Genomic DNA, 20613 nt, shown 5'->3' with positions numbered 1-20613 from the left:
ATGCTTGTATGCTGTCTCCCCAAAAGTCATTTTTAAAGTCTGATTGATCCTGGGTATGAATGGGATTAGACTACACAAAAACTGAATCTGTATTTACATTTTGCCAGAATTCCAAGTGAACATCATTCCTGCTATTGCTTGGAAACTCAAACCAAGAAAAGAAAAATTCTGCAGGAGCACTGGTTGGCCAGATGAACTGCAAGTCCAGACAATGGACAGTGAAGAGAAAAACAGAAAGTCATTTCAAAAAGCCTAAATCTTGTCTTCTCTGAGCGTATTTGACTGTTGATGTCTCTGCCTGAACCACTATATCCAATTTTCATTTTTATGTTTTTACTGACAGCACAGCAGAGACCTTAGAATAAAGAGCATTTAAGTATGTGTGAGCTGAAGGACTGGACATCCAGGTACATGATAGCTTCAAGTTATTGTACTGCTCATCATCTAATTCAGGATTCAGAAGGGTACTATCATGTATTATTTGCATTCAGCAAGGATGTCTTGTCAAGTTCAGCATCCAGATTCACTGCTTAGGTTAATGCCATGGCAAACAATCCCAAAGCAAATAGCAGTCTGTTCAGCTACATCTTTACCCCAGCTGACAGCTTGTTTTTTGGGTTGGTGAGATTTTGTTTGTTTGAGGGTTGTTTTATTTGTTACTGTCTTTTGAAAAAAAACGTATAGGTTGGAATGACTCCACTTTGTGTTAGAGAAAACCTTTTATAATTCCCTTTCAATTAAAAAGGGAACAGCATGATTGTAAGGTAAGAGAAAAGCTGGGGAATTCCTATGGAGAGAGAAGTCGACAAATGCAGCCTTATTCATTGTTTCCTCCCTGTAGGTACATGATATTGGTGGTGTTTGTAATTATACATCTATCAGCAGCAGCACAAAACATTTAATTATATTTCTGACACATTTATTTCCATACCCTCTGCTTCCCTCAAGTGCTAGATATAATCACCCTGCTGGACTCCAACCTGCTATAAATCACTTGCTCAACATGGTTTATCACTTCATTTGTATTAGCTAGGAAACCCACAGTAAAGTTGGAAGTACCAAGCAACCCCCCCAGCAGCTATTTTATGTCCTTCTGCATACATTCAGGTACTCACCTGGATGACATTAAAACATCAAATGCCCTGCTGCAAACACAGCACTGCCCAGAGCTTCCCCTCGCACTCACTTAGAATAGAGCTGAGCACCTTAGCTGTCCCGAGCATGAAAGATCAGATTTCTTTCACAGGCATAGAAGCGTCCTTTGGTTTAATGGCTTGGAGCCTCTCATACACCAAGAACCTGCGGTCCTCATTCCTTTGAAGCAAGAGGGGAGGCCATCCCCTCAAAGTTCCCATTGAAGTTAAAGCCTTTGCTTTGTTGTAACTAAAATATTTATCTGTTAGTGAAAGAATCATCTAAGGGAAAAGATATACAGCAGTTCTTTCAAATGCTTCACATTCTACGAGAAAACACAACTTTTATAGAATGTTTAGGTGAGGAGTGACCTAACAGAGACAGAAGGTGACTGTTGTTTTGATGGGTATAAACAATGTCTACTGTGTAAACAAGGATACTTTTTTTTTCTCCCTATTGCAGCCAAAATCGAGTACTATTTGGTGACCACTTTATAATTTTGATATTTTAAGAGCTAATAGTAACTGCAGTTATGCTTAGTATGTCAGGGGCTACAAAAAAAAAAAAAAAAAAAAAAAAACCTTTTACTGTAAACATCAAACTACACCCTTGAATTAACATGCTTAATATCATCCCTGTTCCTAGCCTCATGGTATTCGACCATATTTATATAGAAGAACAAATATATGACTGAGCAAGCATTCTCAGAAATTACAATTTCATGTGGGGCATCACTTGATGTCTCACTGATTTTACAGAACTCACATTGGCCAGCAAGATCAAACCCAATACATCTTACACAGAAATATATGTATCTAGTATTTGAAAGAAGAAATTGTCAGAGGTGCACTGTGATTCATACCATGCAAGATTACTTAACTACTTGAGAAGGGAATTCATCACTGTAAGAAACAGCTACCTAACAAGAATGGAAAAATTCAGGTCTCTAAGCAAAAAGGCAAACAGCCCTTCAACTTCACAGGTGCATGTAGAGTCTACCACAATAAATATTACTTTTGAACCCTGCTGCAGTTCAGCATTATCATCCTGCTTCACTCGCCACTCACAGAATTTGTCCTACAGGGTTTTCAAACAGTTAGAAATATTGTTGAATTAAGTCTCTCTCTGCAGTTTTCTTACATGTATTCTTTACTATAAGGAGGTTTGATATTGCTTTAGCATTTAAAAAAAAAATACACATATATCAACACATTTTATTAATTAAACAGCCTCCTGCAGTAACTATAGCAATTGACTTGAAGTTTTCTCTCATTTGCTGCAAAGCAATAATGACTTGGTACATATTAATCTGACATTCAGCTATTCCAAAAGCTAATAAAGAAGAACCCTTTGTACTAACTTATTGTAGCATCTTTGTTATACATGGTTATTTATAAAAAATCATTATACCTAAAACTCACAGAAGACTTAGGTGTCCTAAGGTCTACCTAAGACATATTTCAGTGACAGCACAAAACCAATATTCATGTAGTGTGCAACACTAGAGCTCATGGTGTACCTGAAATGAATGGAGAACATCAATCAGTGCAACACAAGCCTGCATAAATTACCATACCAAGGTGGATGGTGTATTGTGCCTACATCTGTTTCAGGAGTGCCATGTTAAAACTCACCATACGGTAACATATTACATGGCTCAAATTAAATAGAAGTTAATATTTCCTGCAACTTTTCTGTTAAATATTCATCACGTTCATTTTCTAGAAAGTAAATCATGCAAACCACTAAGTGTTATGGTTTGCTAGGATTTTTGATAGCCATCTGGCTTCAAAACAATTGCGTTGGTACAGAAAATGGATTGCCAAACTATTGTCTGTAATCATCATTTAAGGAAACATATGCTTATACATTTCCATCCTCATTTTCAATTCATCCTAAATAGCCAGAGGTTACATTTAGCAGATACAAGAAGAAAAAACGACACGAGCTGCAGGAAAAACCTACAAACCCTGCATGAGTCTGATAACACCGTGGCAACGTATTCAAACAAACTACTACATTGCTATGATCCAAACAAGTCCCACAAAATCACTTACCTGCATTCATACTTCATAAGTTATCTGCAATGTTTCTCTACCAGTGTATTTCGAATTGTTTATGAGCAAACCAGGTACAAAGCAATAAACTTGTATAAACCTGCATACTTCAACAAGGCAATTAATTTATAATGTAGCTTATACAACAAGGGAAGTAAAAATATATTGTTGGAAAGGGGAATTTAAGTTGTTTAGAAATCATTCAAAGTCTAGTTTTCTGTTGTATACAGTAAGAAGTTTCAGAGGTGTTTTACAAAGAACATGTAGATTTCAAGTCAATGTATTTAAACATTTATTTCATAGTTTAAGCAGCTTAAGCTTTCCTATCACAGCAAAAGAGATTTGAAGGGGGAGAGGCTGATCATGCTTTAACGTCAGCCATCAAGTAACTTCTACTTAGCTCTTCATAGCTCTACACATACAGCACCTTTGGCTTATTTTCCTCTCCCTTTGCAACACTTAGATCTTTTTTGCTCTGCCCCTGTACCCAAACATCACTGTAGTTACAGCACAGACCTTGCCCATCTGAGCTCATGGTTTCAAAGCAATAATTCTGCAAACACCTTAAGCTGCATAAGCCAACACTGAAGTTAGAAGGAGCTTTCAACTTCAATCACAGCTTTTTTCCAGTTACCTCCTCCCTCCCCATATTTTTCAGCTTTGCCCCAGACCCTAGTATCTAGAAGCATTTGTGACACACTGGGACTAGATCAAGAAGCCAAATTAGAATACCTCCACCAAATACATGCATTTAATTTTAACCTGGCTCCCCAAGTAAACGCCTCTGCTCGTGCAGAGAGGGGGTAAGTGAGCCCAGAAGCAAACAGCAGAAGTGCCACCTGCAGTATTTTACACTGCTCCTGAAACCACAGCTTTTGTAATTTAACTGCAACAGTACATATACTTGTTTGTTCAGTTATGATGACTGCGTGATGAGATTAAGTGGGGCAGAATGCTCATTTTGGACTGCTACTAAGGATTTGTTTTTTCCTTTAGCATTCTGAATGAAATAACAATAGTGTTTGCATTGATATAAACAGGCAAAACAAGAAAGGCTGAGCAATGTGACCTAAATAAAATGTAAGATGTTTAATACCTATAAGGAATCCCCAACGATAGAATCTTTTAGATCAACAAATGCTAGGAAAAGATAAAGATCTCTATAAAATCCTAATCTATTATATGCTTCAGAGTGTCATCACGTTTATTTCAGCAAATACTAAAGACACTTCAAGAGATGTTTTAGTGCTTCTTTGGCACCCTGGTATCAGTTCTGAAACAAACTGAAGTGACAGCATTTTTAAAATGTGACATAATTCTTCACTGAAACCTTTTACTGCTAACAGAAGACCACTGGAAAATATGACCACATCTAGAATATACTGGGGGGGGGGAGGAGCAGGGAGCACAATGGTGGTGGAAATAAAAATAGATGAAAAGAAAAATCAAGAGACTTCTTGGAAAGTGTCAAAACTTCCAAAGAATATCCCATTTTGCAAGTTTGTCATCCTGCTGTGCTCAGAAGTTCACTGCATCAAGCACTTGGTTTTGTTACACTAGGGAACATCCATCTTCTAGATGGGGAGAATGCCATACAGCTGTATCACAGCAGGGTCATGAGATTTTATTAACATCTGTCAGGTGCTCTCAACTTCTCAAATCAAGTGTTTCATGTAAGTGCTAAGTTACTCACAGACAGAAAGTCACCTATTTTTCCTTAACTTTACCGCAAGTCAAGACCTTTTGCAGCATTTTGAAGCAGTGCCTAAGATGGAGCCATACATTTTCCAGCAATAGTTTAATCTATCCCTGTTGCAAGCCTGTAGTTGCTGGTCTATCCCTGCAACTACTTTTTTTTTTTCTTTTTCCTGCAATTTTAGCTAGTTTTGTATTTCAGTATTTTTCCTTTGTTTCATTCCCCTACAGCATACATCCAGTAACAGCGTGACAACACAGCAGTATATGCTGAATATGCTTCAGCTATAGACTAGCAAGACCACTCTGCCACTATATTCAGCACATTTTAAGAGCAGATCATCATGCATGTACTGGATGGACAGCTGAAGGACAGACAGGCACGAGGGGTTACAGCCGGGCAGGAAAAACACATTAGCAATGACTGGGATTTGGCATGACAGCTGGGCATGGTGCAGAAATATCTACAAGATCTCTACAGTCCAATTGTCTTCCTACCCCACCATTCTGTTTCAGAAGAACTTGTAAATGCTGGAAAACATGAACTGGTCTAAAATATTAAATGACTTTTTTCCATCATACATTAGAAACTCAGCAGTAGAATTCATGCCATCTTTGAAAGCCCTTAGAGTATGTAGGAGTTGGGTAGGATGTCTCAATAAAGAATTGCAGTTTTCAACATGCACTTGGAATTTGTGTTGAGAATCGACGAGTGTTACTTTTTTTTTTCTTCCTCTATTGTTTCATTTATGTGATTACATTTAAAACACATACTCTGAACTTTATAAAACTCCCTGCAGACAAGATTTCAGTTATATGTAGTCTGCTATGACTGTATATGACCTCTAAAGTCCATAGAAAACTAATTTAATTCCTTTCTTGCCTACCATTCTTTTCTTTTCTACACACACAAGGACACGCATATATTTCCAGGGCAGAGATTTTGTCAGATGCTGCATTATCAGCTGCAGCTCTGAAGGTGCCTTCATCCTGCAGTACAGAGGAAGTACATAAATCTTCTACAATCTAACGTGGCATAATTGAAGAGACAGGGGAGGAGGAAAGTTGGAGCTGGTAGCCAAAAATGTGCACATGCTCATAAGCAAAGTGAGCACTGCTAGACAGCAAAGTAGTCACTAGAGGCTCCAATACCAGTCTGGAAGTGCACCGAGATCGTACTCATGATCTGTGATAGAGAGTAACACTCCAAGCAAGACTTGGACACTGGGCTATAAGTAGTGCTAAAAATAGTTAATTTTAAAATAATAATAAAGCACCATCTAACAAGCCTCTCAAAACAAACCAGCCTCAATTCCACAAGACCATTTCCACAACCTCCACCCCACAACCATGGGCCCTGCTTTCGCTCCATCTTACAGCCTCCTTCTCTCCTCCAACCCTTGGGTGACCCCCAAGGCCAGGTCATGTCTTCATTTCTTCAGCTTCCCAACCCTGTCCATATTTCACAGTCTCCCATGGAAAATCAGATCCCATGAGTGATCCTGGGTGCAGCAGTGCATGCACTCAGCAGATCCACGCTCACACCCTCTCTATGCACAGCGCTGGTCATCTGAATTACAACAACCACTGCTTGAAAAATTCCAATTTATCAACATCATTAATGCTATGCTTATTACATTACATTGTCACAGGAAGCAATTTGTTTACAATTTACTTTAAAACAATCCATATGGCTACGGCTAGTTTAAGCATTACTTTATGAACTTCCTAATTCCTTTAGATTTTTACCTTAGATTAGAATCAGACTTAAGCACCCTGAAGAAAAACCTGTCCTCCACAGGGAGTTACCAAACCATGGATAAGAATTGTAATGCAGAGGATAAAGAAATTACCCTTTTACCATGGAAATTGGATTAGATAATCACAAATTTATCATGCAGAGATGTATCCTAGAACTTTAAAAGACTGAGATTGTTCAAAATGCACAGAAGCACAAAAAAGAATAGAAATACACACCATTAATTGCTTCATGCAACTCTCACTTGACATGGCCATGCTGGCTTTCCTTTCAGCACTGAAACAGCATCTGTATTACATTACCAACACAGCCTCTAAGTTTCAAGTTCAGTTTCATCCAAGTCCACCTGTCATATAAATGACTACCCATAGCTTGTGATTATCTTGTAGATGGTTCCATACTGAGTGATGAATCAGCAATGGAGTCAACCACCTTTGATAAAATTCCACATCAATGCAAAAAATGCACACAATGCACAAAAAGCTCCTGTTTTTGTTTGTTGTTTTTTTTAAAAAAACAGATTTCTCTCTTGACTATACATGGCACTTACTCATCCAGAAGTCTCTACTCCCTCTACTATTAAAAAAATTAATCAAAGATACTCTACAATTAAAATTATCTCACTGAAGAATTTGGCTGCAGGTTTTCTTGGACAAAACTAGGAATAAAAGAGCTGCTCAGGATGAATGCAGGTCCTGCAGTCAATTTATTCATGAAACACACCACCTATGCGGTGTTGTCTTTGTGTCTCAGTTTGAACTGCTTCTCTTCCCATTCAAAACTCAAAACAACACATAGCAGAGGGTTTTACATCTCCATCACTGGTATCCATGAGGACTATTTTGACTGTGTGTGGAGATGAATGTCTATAATGTTGCTCTACAAATACATTGAAAAAGAATAGCCAGGGGTTCTTTTATGCAAAAAAGTAATATGCTTTCTCTAATGACACTCCCTTTTCAGCTTGCCAAACTAACATTTCATAGCTTGCTACTTACACATAGGTGCATTTGACCTAGTGCATAGGCAAAAATAATTTATACATGCAAGAAGAAACACAGGCATAATTTACGCAGCCAATAGTTTTGTCCATAACTTTTGCTCACAAACAAATTTTGTCTAGGTGCTTTATTTAAAAAATAGTTCTGGATTTATTCAGTTTGGTACTACACTACAACAACTGCAAAGCAGGACAGGAGGGCAGAATAAAGTTGACAGGCAGTGATTTACAGAAGAATTAGGGTAAAGCATCTATTTTACATCAATACATTTGTTATTTTAATACTATTTAAGGTGTTTATCAATTACTTGAACCTCAGCTCATGACAGGACTTCCAGGGTACAGGATGCATTACCCCTCTCTTGCTGTCCACAGCACTGAACTTCTGAAGTGTGGCTCTGTGTATGCTATCACAGAAATTGTATACACATTAAAGAACTTGAATAAATGCATTTTTTATTTAAGATAATAGCTTGTTAATTCATTGGAAGTTAGATCAGAGTAAATGAAAAGCATGGGAAACTAAGTTCATGAAATACAGATTGAACTCACCAACACACAGCCACATAGCTAACCACTAGAGATCTCTAACTCTCATAAAAATCCTCCTTTGCCATAAAGTTCATATTATTTATGTATGCAAGTCATCTAGAAGACTGAAGAGCATAAATTATTCCACCACACATTGGCAGTAAATTTGCACTTGCCCAACTGGCTTCAGATCTGATTGTTTCAGGTGGCAGAGTAGGAAAAACTTTGATGTTTTACTAAATTTTAAAGTTTTGCCATCTGTTCATAAGCAATTTGCCAACAGAAGGATGCCAAAATTCATTTAATAATTGTCAGGAGTTACTTGCTGTATTATTGATTGTACATGACTGTAAGACAAAAGCAGCCCATGACCTGCCCAGCTTACAACAAATAACCAGACTCACACATATAATTTACAGAGGAATTCAAGATGAAAAATTAAGTGCACAACAGCTACAAAGCTAACCCTCTAGCATACTCAAATAAGCAAAGTTTTGACTTCTGCTTTAGAATAAACTGGCAATTTACCTCTTCACAGGATAAGGAAGCACACTAGTGATGTTACTGATTTCAGAGGAATTGCTTCTATGAATAAGGGGCCAGGATCATGAATAAAATCTGAACAATCTGAACCATGGAGCAGAATGTACTTGCTAAGTGCTTCCACTGAGCTGAACACAACTACCCAGCTTGACTTCATTTTTGTGACAAGACTTCGTCTCATTCACAAATTCAAGTGAGGCTCATTCATGAGAATGAGACTCTGCCTGGTCTGTCCAACAGGGAAAAAAAAAGAAAAAAAAAAAAAAAGAGAGAGAAAGAATAGGTAAGAGCACACCAAACAACTCTTCAGTGGTACACAAAGTTATCTTCAGGAAGAAAAGAAAGGGGGGAATGCAACGTACTACATTGAAAGTTTTCCTCATCTCCAATACTCAAAATGTCAAGATGGAAAATAAAAACATTTCCCAACGTAAAAATGTGTTTCAATTAAAACAGCTCATATGCTGTATTATGAAGGAATTAGAATCCTAAAAAAAACACCCAAATACAAGAGGGGACTCAGCTGTTTCCAAGAGCATCACAACAGATATTCCATTTTTAGTTTTTTTGCCAGCTGGCTTACATACTACGTAATCTTTTAAGCTGTTAGAGCATTTCTAATGGTTCAACATTCTGAAAATCAAGTGACACTAATTATAATAGGGACTTAAATTATAATTTAGCTGTAGAACAAAATGTTACCAAAAACTGGATAGAGAAAGACAGTTTAGGTTCTAAGTTCAAGAATAATTTCTCATTCATTATAACTGAAGCTCTGGTTAGTAATCAACATGAAAAATAGACAGTTTAAAATATTAAACTCTCTCTCTTCATAAGGGTTCCAAAATTCATACAATGTTTACTCATTAAAGAAAAATAAAAGAACAGCTACATTGTGCTCTTGATTAGGCTGACAATCTATTTACCTTGAAATCCAAATTTTGGGATGCAGATGAGAAGCAACAGAAAAAGCTGCAAATGGCAAGGCTTAATAATTTTTACCTCTTTTACCATTCAAGACTACTTGTTCTCATCAATTTCTTAAGGCTTCAGAATACATATTTGAGATTTGTTGTGCCCTTTATATCGCTGAAGGTACAGAAAGAGTTCTGGTTTAGGAATTAAAAAAAAAAATAAAGAAGACAAAAGAGGAAGACATAAGCATATATTTGTTATTTTACTGGAGAGGGTCAAGGCTCAAGGCATTGTGGCTGTTTTTTTAATTGTTCTTTTTGTTGTTGTAAAGTGGAATTTTACTACACAACCATTAATGTACTCTTCTCAAGTTTTAGAAAAAAGCCACTGCTGTTCCTACACTCAACTACAGTGTTGGTCTACCTTACCAGAACTACTCAATGCCTTTTTTTTCCTCCTCTTTTCAAATCCTTCCTCCAGAGGCAGCTATTTACATACAGCTTTCAATTTGGTGGAAAATCTTAAAACAAATATATGAACAGCCTCTAAGTGGAGAACATCCTCAGTGAAATGGAACAAGAATATGGTCTGGATGTACAACCTGTTTTTAAAGTAAATGACAAGGTCAGAATCATTTACCAAAGCGGTCTGTTTAAATCATCCACTCAAAGCACTTAACATTTTGTTTAACTTGAAGAAAAATATAACCCAGTCAGAGAAAAATACATGTATTGGCTTAGAAACGACTGACTGCGAACAGTATTGCTTGATACTCTCTAAATAGAAAATCTTTCTTCAATTCACTAGGCTGAACATAGAAACTAAAAAACTGTAAAAACTGTCCATAAGAGTGTATGAGACAACATGAAAATATATCTAAGTCATAATTACGTTTTATTTCAGTAGTGTTTGTGAATATTTGCGTTCCCTTAGCCCATTTAGTGCATCAGTATGAGACATTTCTGGTGAGTCAAGCACACTGAATTAGATGATATCACTTCCTGAGATTCACCTGAGCCTCATAAAACATCATTTTCTTATTTTAGGTGTAAATAATCTGTGGTTATATAACAAATTATTATATAACAATTCAAAGGATTATTAATCAGTGACACAGTAGCATAAGGCTTAGCAGAATGATCTATTACAGACTGAATCCTTCCAACACTTCCAGATTATCAAAGTTTTAGTTTCCAGATGGTTCATCAAGAACACAGACATCACAGATCTACTCAGGCTTGTAGGCAGACTGGAAGAACAGCAAGTGAAACGGGGCAGCATAAGCACAATTTGATAAGGCAAACCCAGGTCTTCAATCAGCTACTGATACTCTAACTCCAATGAAATCTCCAGTCATATCTTATAACTCAAAGTCAGCTAAGTCAGTTTTGTACATTCCTGCCATTTGCGTCAGTTGTTGCTCAGCAAACAAAAATAATAGTTTCATCTGGATGTCAGTTACTGTTTATTTCCATCAACTGCACATTCACCCATGTGAGAACAGAACAACCTGCGAGGACACGGATGGCTATCAGTGTCAAAATAAGACTCTGCCCTCTCTGGTAGATGGTTCTGACTCACTTCCCGTTATTTCTCACAGCTAGGATTTCTCCCCAAAGCCGGAAAATAGGTACATAGAGGAAGAGTGTTATGTCCTAAGTTGCAGTTGATTCTAGTTTTTATTTTTGTGAAGTCACAGAACCACCCATCAAATACTTCAGGGACAATCCTTTAAAGGTACTACAAACCTTCACAGGTACACAGGGAGTCCAAGGCTCTAACCCATTTACTTGACTGGGTTGAGAATGCACAGACCAAAGAAATCAGTGGTCAGATGTCTTCCTACAGCATTTTCTTTTTTTACAGAAGAGATAAGCCTATGAGGAACAGGTTCTATACTGAAAATGCCAGCAGAGCCTAGACTACAGCAGCCCTCAGATATGCTACTCTAACACAGCAAATTACCATGGGCAAGAAAACGATACACTGGGGAAGCAGTAACAATGATTAGTAAAGCCTGGCATGAAGAGTTAGGCAGGCACCCTTTCAGAGGAACCTGCTCATTGGCAAATTTGTTGTGACGTTGTATCAGTAATCAAGTGGAATTCATTATAGCCTTATCAGCCACAATATATTGTAATCATACCACGTTGCACCACTGTGACATCCTGACTGTGGTGTATAAATGCTGTTGTGATGTCTGTCACACTACCTGTAATGCCAGCACAATCCAGACCTTTTCACAGAATATGTAAATTGCCTAATTTTATCATTAGAACATCAAAGTCTTCACCCACTATTTTCTTGATTTGTACAAGATAAACTTGCATTGTAAGAGTGACTGAGTCTACAAAGTCATCAGCAAATGATTTAAGTTAATTGCCAATGACTAGACAGGAAAAGCTGCCAGTATTCATTGATTTTATTTTACAGGTGAATGACAAAGCAATAGATCTAGCTGCTGGTTAGGTCCAGAAAGACAAATAAGATTCAGATTACACTTTAAAAAAAGCACAATGTGTTGGCATAATAAAAATTCACTATTAAATCATATTCTGTGTCATACTCTGCAACTAAAACAACATGCTTCATATTTTATTTACCTGAATTTAGATAGATATTTATCCTGCACACACCAAACTCATGGGGCCAGGAGGACACCTGTTTTTTTGTCATCTTTGGAAACTGTGACCAGTGATACTGAACAGAAATCTTCTCAGAACACCACATTTCTATTTAGGCATTGTAGCAAGACAAAGAAAACAGCTTTTTTAGACAACAGATTCCACCCCCCGTCCCCCATTACAATTCACTTTCTCTGAAGCTAACTTAAATATGCTCTCCTTTTAAATTATAGCGATGGAACAATATCAATTCCCTAATCATGCATGAGGAGCTTGGCTTGTTGGGGGTATATTTTTCACTGCAGAGTTAATTTAGATAATTGGCATCTGGATTTGCCTACTCTCAGACTGAGCAGCCTCACACCAAGGAAGGAACAAATCTAGGTTCAGTGTTAGCAGTGTGTGGTCCCCTCACTGTCATTGCTCTGAACCACTCGGGCTGGGTGTCCAGGGAAGAGGGGAAAATGTTGGGAATAGGATATTCAAAGCAGAGCATTAGTTACTGAAAGAATGCCTTTCTTCTTGGACATGGCGTTGGCATTCCTAGGTACACAGATTTTTCTATAATATCCTGCTAATATGAAAATATTCTTATCCAAAGAGTTATTAAATTCCTATGAAAAGGGAAAGCCAACAAATCAACAATATATCAGGTATTCAGGCTACCTGTTTGTCATTTTTTTATTTTGTTTTTTTAAAGATCTATACAACTGCTTTGAACCAAATCTTTTTCTTTTTTTTTTTTTTTTATAATTCATCCTCATGATAAAAAATTCAGCTTTCCATAATCAAGTTGTATGCCTAATCAAATTATTTAATCACTTAAAGAAGCTGTTGCATGAAAATTAGTCCTTGGTACATACATTTAAATTAGGAAGAGTAGGAGCTACAGAAGTTTGACATTTCAAAAAAAATGTAAGACTTCTTTATTTACTTTAAACAGCCAGACTGCAACAAATATTACATGAAGACAGAGGGTGAAATTGGTCCAAGGCATTCCACACTACCAAGTTCATGAGAGACCAAATAAGCAGTAGAAAGTATTTGTCTGTTATACCTTTACTTAACTAATTTCTAACAGAGATAGAGCTTGGAAAAGAAGTATACAGTGCCAATTCAAGAAATCTTTGCCAGTTGGCTTTTGCCAGAATAAGTACTGAAAAATTAATTTACCGGGAAACCAACCTCTGAAAAACACAAACCTTTCATATTCTAGATAAATATTGAAGTGAAACAGTAACTGAACTGTTGGCCTGAAAGTTTATTTCAGCTTTGAAGTTTAGAAATCATACACAAACAAAAACCGTAAAGCTTTAATCTGGGAACTATTGGTGCACATCCACCAGACTGTATAAAAAATAGAGAAACTATAAACACAGCTTAGACTCTGCTAATCTACATATATGTACCTCTGAAAGATAGATATGACATACTGAATTGTTCCAGCAGCAGCAGAATAGCCTCCCTTACAGTTTGATGTTACATTCACTGAAGTAAATAGCTAAGTCTCCACTGACTGCAATCATGCAACATCAAGGATTTGGAAACTATTTTAACTCATTCATTTTAGATTTCTAGATGCACTATTCAACAGGGGCATTAAAGACAGTTTAAAATAAAAAAATAATAATAAAAAAAAAAAGCAAACTAGTACTCCACTCAGTGGGTAAACATTTCAATAAAGAACTTGAGAACTATATCTGTTTCCACACCTGCAAGCTCCTGCGGAAGCCTCAGTGTTTTTTGTCCTCAGCATCTCAACTCAGCTGCATCAGGATTTATTCTGAAACAGGTTGTTGCAGAAGTGGCTAATTAAAAAAAATACAGTTCTGGTTAGTCATTTTGCATTATGGATTAGAAAGATGTGATCAGAGCATGACGCAGAATAGATTTCTCCACATAACATTCTGTGCTATCCTGACTACAATATTTTGTCAAAATCCACGTGCAGTAACAGCAATAAAGCTGGGCAACCCCGGTGTGGCTGGGCGTTTAGAGCAGTGTGCAAGGCTTAAAGTCAATGCTGCCATTAACACCTTATTTAATAGTAACTGGTTGTCACATATTCCTGGGGAAAAAAAAATAATCCATTTCCATCACATATTAAGGCTAAAAGACAATGCAGCAGAAAAATAAGGACAGTTTGTGGTGACTTTCACTTCATGTAATTATTGCACCGATTGACAGGAGTCTGAGAAACGAGAAGGAAGCTATGGAAGTTTATAATGCACTGACATTTACAGGCAAGGATGACTGTCACAATTGTCAGAACTTTAATAAATATGTTAACTTCCCAAGTCTTGCAATAATGAGATCTTTTTCGGGTATTTTGTTATCAGAACTCCATTATCTGTCCTTTGCAGCCCAACATACAATAAACCGTTCACAATGAGTCACCTTTATAAATGCGATTAAGAAAAAAAATCTGACATTTAAGGCCTGAATCTGAGGTGGGCTGAGCACAAGGAATGCTTGCTGAAGTAAAGTGAAACCTCAAAAGCTTCAGAGCTTCAGTTCTACCCTACTTGACACGGGTATACATCCTGTACCAGATCAGCAGGAATTATTGACATAATAAAGCAAAACTCTTCTGCAAATGTAGGTCTGAATTTTCCCAAAATTAGATGGAGTTAGGACCTAGTTTTTGCTTTGGTCATCCCTTATTTACAATGAAAATCCAGGAATTAGATCAGAAACTTAGAGAATCCCTAAAATAGTTACGCTTTTCAAGAACAAAACAGACAGAGCAGCAGTCCAAAAGGCATTTTCAGTTATAAAGTGCTTTATGTACAGCAAATATCAGATTAACTCCTCTCTACCTTCACACAAAACTGAGCTCTCTGAAGTTCGGTAAATCTAACTGAACCTTTGACAAAGATTGCAGGATTATAAATACAGGAGAAAAGAAGGAGGAAAAAAAGTTTCTGCTTGTGACCACACACAAAAGAGACCATAAAGTAGACGTAGCAATGGAGCACAAGAAGAGTCAAAAGGACATTTTTAAGTTAACAGTGACTTTATCTCATGGACAAAGAATTCAAGTGGGTAAATACACCTTTTCAGAACAAGGTACATCTATATCAGGGTTTCAGTTCTTCAAATCTGCCGGAAGAGGTAAACAGTTTAGAGGTCATGGCTGCCTGTCATAGGTTACACCCATGCCAATTTAGTGCAGAACAACTGTAAAAGGACAGTACCCAAAGGAAGCTCCCACAACATACTATTTGCAGAAATAAACATGTAATTTACATTTAATTAGACAACCTCTAGAGCAATAGGAAAGTTGCAGCTTTAGAGATCATACTACAAAAGAGGAAATATTTGACATTAGCAAAGACTAGGCAGTCAACAGTTTGCAAATAAAATGTGAAAAGTTATGTTAATACAGTATATGCTGCATATTTAGCAGCACTATCTTATGGAAAGAAAATAAAAGAACTAAAAGAGCACAGCTGCAGCAGTAAGAAAAATAATTTCATTCATCCCCTTTTACACAAGACAGCCAACTGAAGACCCTCCTCACCAGTCAAAACCACTGAGGCCCTAGGAGAACCAACATTAAGATATGTTAACACAGCGTTGCATTTAAAAGGGCTTGGAGTCATACCACTGCGATCACTATCCAAGTTTTCCCTTCTATTTGGGAAGATCATTTACATATGATTATTATTAAATTATCCAGCAAAACAGCTTCAGGAAATTATTTTATCATCCCACCCCCCCAGCTCTCCTAGGCCACATTCACTCATTACAAAATGAAGTCCCATAGCAAGATAGAAATTAACATCAGACCTATTAGACTCCCCCTTTGTGAGACAATGTTTGTATGAGAACAGTACATCCCCTGGAAAAGAAGCTTAAGCATCACTTCTCAATTCATGCGTCAAGTTCTGCTCCCACTGAAATCAACAGCAAGAGTCCTATTAACCACAAGATCAGCCCAATCTAATCAAGAACACTAGCAAAACTTGGTTCTTTGTGTAGTAATACGCTTCTCATAATAAGCATACAGTCTTCCTTCTGCTGCATGCACAATCCTCTCTGCATTTATATTCCACCAGTACAATATGCCCTGAGACCTCCCTAATTTATTCCTTTACCACAAATTCTCCTTAAAAGTCAAGAGAAGTATCAACTTTCTTACTTGCTTCCTACTTCTAAATCAGTTCCTCAGATAGCAATTTATTTATTTGGATATTTCATCCAAATGCACAAGGAAATAAGTTACTGGCTACTCATGACTTATGATGGATATTCAGGTAAAGCAATCATGCCACATATTTTATCCAATTATAATTCACATACTTCAGTGACTGGTAAAAAGAAGCAGATGAGGATAGACATTGTCTTTGATGAAATAGCTGAATATTTGATACAACAATATACTGCAACATCAAAACACAATCAAGTAGATATTGTACCAAACAGGCAGACTCATAGCTTCACAAAATCAATGCAATAGACCAAGAGAGGATTTAATGAGGAAAGCTCAATCATTTGTTGTTTGTATCCTGATATGAAAGAATTTCCTTGGAATGATGGAGTTTGAGCTGTGTCCACAGCCTGCGCACAACAGCATTAGATCTGTACCTTGGATCTGCCAGGTAAGGAGAGCAGTAGGGTCAGCACACTTGAAATAGCACGAGTACCAAGTAACAGGAAAACAATTTCCCTCCAACTTTCACACAGTGTTCAACATGGAGTGTGCATACATTGTTTTAGAAGAGGTTGTAAGTACCCAGATCACAGGCACAGAGTTTCTGTTGCATATCATACTTAAAGTTTAACAAATTCTTCTCTCAGGTAAGTTGTTTTCTTGATTATTCATCCTACACTGAAAATCTCCCTAAACTTCACAGACAATAGTGGAGGAAAAGCTGTGAGACAGAAAAAAAGTAAAAAACAAAAAGAACATACTCCATGTACTCATCTTCCAGGTGGTTCTTATTTGGTACAGCAAGCTCCAGGTGGTTCTTACATGGTACGGCAGGCTCCTACTTCTATCATTACTTTACCTAACCTACTATAGCAGAACTCCCACCACACCTTCCTTTTTTTTCCCCCTCCCCATAAATCTTGGCCCAGAGCAATGATTATGCTTCCACAGAAGAAAGCTTCTTAGGAGGCAGAAAAGTCCTGCATTTAAGCAGCCGACAATGAGAACACATAAGAGAGGGATGGCTCCTGACAGGAGTGATGTTACTGCTAATTACTTGCTGTAGGGATGGACACAGGACTGGAATTCACACTGGAGCAGGGTAGGGAGACCACTGAAAAGTAACTGCCTGCAAGACAGCAAAAGAAAGCTGAAATGTGGAAAGGTCTAATACTGCAACTCTTAACAAGACAGCTATGATCCTCGCCATGGCAATTGCCTGTTTTCTTAGATTTTTCTTCCACTTCAGTAAACACACCATCCCACCTAGTCTGAAGTGACTGTCACACAGCTGTCTAGGACTCATTAGCATCCAGATGCTTATCAGCATTACACAGAGCACTCGATGCATATTTGAGAGACAGAAAGAGGGATGAAATTTATCAGCAATCCAGACCTATAAAAATAAATAACATCCTTCTATGCAGTTAGATGTTTTTCCTAGCTGAATTATCTCCAAAGATATTTTTAGCAAGCCCAGCTGCAGAGGCTGGTGCAAAATATCAATACAATCTGTAAAGCCAAACCTCCACGTGTCAGCAGGCACCCGACAGAAGGAGCTACCCTGTATTGAGGCTTTTTTTTGCATAAAGCAAAGGGAGCTTGAAAAGCAGTTCTTGGTTTCCTTTAGAGGAAGGGAATAATGAGCACTTTCTACAGGACAGTGGCCCAGAACATATATAAACATATGTATGCACACAGATGCATACATTTATGTACATACACATCCATATAAACACACACATATATAGAAACACATACACACCTTAAATTTACATCTTCAAAAGCCTCATCCACAGGCCCCAGGGGCTGCAGTAGGCCTGGCCATGAGGGGGCTGCTGTTGCTAGGCAATGGCCCCCCACCTCATGGCTCTTCACAGCCTCCACCTGAGCTTTGCACACTCACACAAGAGCCACATGGGCATTTTCACCAAGCCACTTTTAATATTAAGAACTAACCAAAAATTACTAATGTTCATGAATCTATGTGCATATATGTACACAAGCACACACCTACCTTTCAGAGGCAGACAAGCAGGGAGCTGGGCCTGAGGAGGTGAGGGAAGCAAAATGCCTCTCCCAGCACCTCTGGGGAAAACCCTAGAAACCCACGTCCTCAAAAATGCCTTTTCTTGTTCTAAAAACAGCTACTCCATTCTGACAGGCTTCCCCTCCTCCTATGTGATGCTTTGGGTAGGCCTGAGGACGAGCTTTGCTCTGCCGTGAGGGGACCAACCCTTCCCCAGGCAGCGCTGGGCCTGACAGGCGGCTGCATGGGCCTTTTAAGGCGGGAAGAGGTTCAGTCCCACACCAGTACATCAGACAACCAAATGGAGGTTAACTGTGAGATGCACCAAAATGCATCAAAAAAAAAAAAAATCTTCCTACCTGAAATCATCTGAGGAAATATCCCAGCTGTTATTTTTCCAAAACTGAATGGACAACAACAGGCCCATCGTATCCCTTTTGCCCCCTTGCACAGCCAGTCTGAGCTGGAGCAAGGCAAATTCATCCACACACTACAGGGAAGTGGATTTTATAAATACTTCACAGAAATTGAATCTTAGAGCAACACTGACCTGGAGTTACCACAAATTAGTTGGTGGGTAACTGAGTAAATGATTCTGTGACAGGGATAGGTTATATGCCTGCACTGAAATAACATAACCTAATTTATCTTATTTCTGAGAGGATAATTCTCTCCAAAATATAAGAAAATGGCACCTCAGTGAGCTTCAGCAAGTAAACTTATATGAAACCTGCAAATCTCCGTTATGTACAAGTCTGGCAGAATCTAAGCCCCCAAACAATTTCAGTACATTTAATGTTTGAAGGACCACGCAATATGCTGTGTGACCTGCAGATAAAGGGAGAGGACACAAAACATCTCCCACCTTTCTTCTTGCTATTTCATATAAAATTTCATGTAAACAAAACTTCATTTTAAGTGAAGCAAAGATGTGGAGTAATCACTTTTTTTTTTTTTTTTTTTTAAACTTCAGCTGTATGTAAAAAAGTTTGAATGAGAAGTTCTTGAATGAGAAATTCTTTAAACCCCTTGACATCTGTATTTCCTTTTTTTTTTGGACAAGAACAGTCCTCCACTATTAACATTTTTAATAACAAAGGTGAGGGAGAAGAAGCACACCACAGATGCTGATCTGTGAAAACAATTAATTGAATACAGATGCTAAGTATTTTCCCTCTCTGGAGATTTATCATATTACTATGTGAAATCTTCCCACAAAGGAGCAGGTGTGGTGATGGTTAAACATCTGTGGGAAGTTCTAACACACCTCCCACTTCATTGCTTTTAATGAGAAAGTAGAAAGATGGCAGAACATCACCAGCTTAAAATATTGCATCCTCTGTTGCTCCTAAATTCATTATACTTATCGGAGATGGGAAGTACAAAGATAATAGGGTTAGAAACGTGTACATTTTTACCATTATTTGCTAAGAAAGGACAATCACTGATGCATGCAATTTGATTCTAATGGGCCTTGTTGCGGAAAATTCAAACCACTGCTCCACAAGGCTTGCCAGTTGGAGGTTTCTCCATACTATTTTCAGCCTAATTTCCTACAGAAATGAGGTTTTAACAATTACTGTACCTGTGTGTCTAACACTCCTTGAAAGTGATTTAACCCATTGCCTAGCCTTAATAAAATCAAAGGGGCAGGAGTCTTAATTAAATATATTAATTCCCATACATTTCATGAAAAAAATTGATAACAATTTCAGTTACAAGCCTGTTTTTCCTTGCAAATCCTTCAAGGTATTTGAAGAGACAACAGGATATAGTTTTAATTACTTATCAGCATTTATTTTCCTGTCTGAATATAGTTATTTTTAGCAAAGCTGTCTGTGTAGGTTCTTGTCACCACTTCAGCTCCAGCTGAACGCAAAGGTATATAAATTCCACTCTTAACCTTCCCAGGTAAATTTCCAGAATACTAACCTTTAAAAAAAAAAAAAAATCCTTTCTGTGTCTGTGTTTAAGTTTTCATATTTTCTGAAATATTATTTAATTTTTAAGATTTTTAAACAGCTGTTTAAATTTATAGTATTTATTTTTTCATTAAATGAAGTGTTATGTTCTTAAATAGAATTATGGCAAGAAATGAAAGATGAAACTGCTTTTGATTTTGCACCTATGTAATAATTTTCAAATTGTAAGCATTAAAGGAAGGCATAAC

The 20613-nt window shown here is 37.5% G+C and overlaps 1 long non-coding RNA gene across 1 annotated transcript in view; it reads right to left on the bottom strand.

Annotated features, from left to right (window-relative positions):
* Positions 1–18678, bottom strand: part of LOC106015885 (uncharacterized) — a 332132-nt gene extending 313454 nt beyond the window's left edge. Inside the window, exons 1-2 of the long non-coding RNA XR_011804085.1 lie at positions 18432–18678; positions 13971–14066 (exon numbers count right to left, since the gene is read on the bottom strand). This is a non-coding gene — a long non-coding RNA (uncharacterized lncRNA). The remainder of the gene's footprint in view (positions 1–13970; positions 14067–18431) is intronic.
* Between the last annotated feature and the right edge of the window lie 1935 nt (positions 18679–20613).

The sequence above is a fragment of the Anas platyrhynchos genome, chromosome 19 (genome assembly GCF_047663525.1).
Source record: "Anas platyrhynchos isolate ZD024472 breed Pekin duck chromosome 19, IASCAAS_PekinDuck_T2T, whole genome shotgun sequence".
Lineage (NCBI taxonomy): Eukaryota > Metazoa > Chordata > Aves > Anseriformes > Anatidae > Anas > Anas platyrhynchos.
The sequence above is the reverse complement of the archived record's forward strand: the minus strand, read 5'-3'. Positions and strand labels throughout refer to the sequence as shown.